This window comes from Vombatus ursinus, unplaced genomic scaffold, assembly GCF_900497805.2.
Source record: "Vombatus ursinus unplaced genomic scaffold, bare-nosed wombat genome assembly UNPS02014791.1, whole genome shotgun sequence".
In the NCBI taxonomy this organism is placed as follows: Eukaryota; Metazoa; Chordata; class Mammalia; order Diprotodontia; family Vombatidae; genus Vombatus; species Vombatus ursinus.
Genome location: NW_020954569.1, coordinates 15,573,324 through 15,575,651, shown reverse-complemented (window position 1 = coordinate 15,575,651; position 2,328 = coordinate 15,573,324). Strand labels below are relative to the sequence as shown.

Below are 2,328 nucleotides of genomic sequence, written 5' to 3'. Positions count from 1 at the left end.
TAGTAGTAGTAGTAGTAGTAGTAGTAGTAGTAGTAGTAGTAGTAGTACTAGTGATGATGATGGGGGTAGTGGTGGTGGTGGTGATACCTGTGGCATTGATAGTGGAAATGAAACTAAGAGTGACTGTAGTATCAGCAACAGAATTATTATCACCAGAAACTGCAGTAGTAGTAATAATAATAATGAAAGAAAAAAGAAAGAGGGCAGATTTTATAGAATTGGAGTTTATACTAATTATAAAAAGAGATTCTATAAAGAACTTGACATTAAGCAGGAGTTATTTTTATTCTTTTCACAAAAAATATGCTTTTCATTTCTCTTACTCCTTCACCATTGGGAGGAAAAGTAAGGAAAAAAAGGAAATGCTTATAACAAATAAGCAAGCATAGTTCCAAGTTTTTTATATTATCAGTGTCAAAATAATATATGACTGACTTTGTACTCTGAATCCATCATCTCTTATCAGGGAGTATCTATCAGATATCATCATGAGTCCTCTGGAATTTTGGTTGGTCATTTTGTTGATCAGAGTTTTTACATTTTGTGAAGTTATTGTTTTTACAACATTGCTATTGTATAAATTGTTGACCTGCACCTTCTCATTTCACTTCCCAACAATTTATGCATTATTACATAGTTTCTCTGAATGTTTTCCCTTTATTTTTTGAGGCATTTAGATCATACAACAGAAGGAACACTGGGCTTAAAATCAGGAAGACCTGAGTACAAATCCAGTTTCAAACAGTAATTAATGGTATGGTCCTGCGCAAGTCACTTACCTTCTTCATCACTAAGTTTCTTTAGGTGCCAAAGTGTGAAAATAATTGCAGCTACTTTCTAAGGTTTTTGAGAAGATAAAAGATAACATTCGTAAAGTATATTGCAAACTTTAAAGCACCTTGTAAGTGCTAGCCATTATTCTCTTCCTTCCAACACATTAATATCTCATTATATTAGTATCTCATAAATTGATTCATCACTTCCCACTTGGTAGGCACTCCCTTAGTTATAATTTCTTTGCCATTTCAAAAAAAAAGCCTCCTTTAAATATTTTTGTACAGATGAACCCTTTTCCTCTTTCTTTTATCTTTTTGTGTTACAGATATAATAGTGGTATATCTGCACAAATTAATAAATTTGGGGGTATATTTTCAAGGAATTTTCCAAAATAGATGGAGAAATTCATTATTTCAACAACACTGTATTCATATACGTATTATACATATTTTCTCACAGCTTGTCTAGAATTTATTTTTCCATTGTTTTCAAATTTGCCAATCTAATGGATATGAGGTGGATACTCAGAGATATTTTAATTTGAATTTCTTAAGTTATAAGTGATTTGGAGTTTGTTTTTAACATGTCTGTGGATGGTTCAGATAATTCACCTGAAAACTGCTTATTCTTATATATAATTACTTATCAATTGGGGAATACCGCTTATTATTACATATTTGAATAAGTTGCTCATATATCTTAGAAATTGTAATTTTATAAGAGGAGTTAGCTATAAAGAGTACTTACCAGTTAACTATTCCCTTTATAATTTAACTTATTTGGTTTCATTTATGTAAAACAAAAACCTCTTTTTCCACTTCCTTCTTCCCCTCCTTCTCCTCTAAGTCCCAACTTCAGACAGCAGATTGTATAAAACTATTGAAAGATGTAGATCGATAGAAGTATATGCATGTATACATGTTTGTGCATACATATATGTTGATGTTCAACCATTCATTCATGTCTGACTCTTTGTGACCCCACAAACATGTTTGCATATGTGTACTTGTGCTTGTCTTTTTGGATGTGGGTCTATATGTGTATCTGTCTGTCTCTGTGTGTATGTGCGTGTATGTGTGTGTGTGTGTGTGTGTGTGTGTGTGTGTGTCTGTGTGTGTAGCACATCAGGTCCTTCTGTCCTCCATATCTCCCAAAGTCTGTCCAATGTTCATTGCTTCCATGACACTATCTATCCACCTAATCATCTGCCATCTACTTTTCCTTTTCCTTCTATCTTTCCTAACAGTAGGGTCTTTCCCAATAAGTCCTGCCTTCATATCATGTAGCCAAAGTATTTAAGGTTCAGTACACATATGCATGTGTGTGAACATGCATGTGTGTATACCACAAGTGTGAATATACACATATACATACATTAGAGATGTTTTAATTTCCTTAAAATAATTATTTTAGTTTTTTAGGTTTAAAACAATAATTTGAAAAAATGTTGAACCCTTACTTTATCATTTTTGTTTCATATGTTAAAATACTTTTCTGGATTATTTTAAATGAGAACCATGGTCTGCCTCATAGTATCATACATTTTAATGA

At 32.3% G+C, this 2,328-nt stretch overlaps 1 pseudogene; it reads right to left on the bottom strand.

Moving 5' to 3' along the window:
- LOC114048109 overlaps positions 1 to 788 on the bottom strand; it is a 12,649-nt pseudogene extending 11,861 nt beyond the window's left edge.
- Between the last annotated feature and the right edge of the window lie 1,540 nt (positions 789 to 2,328).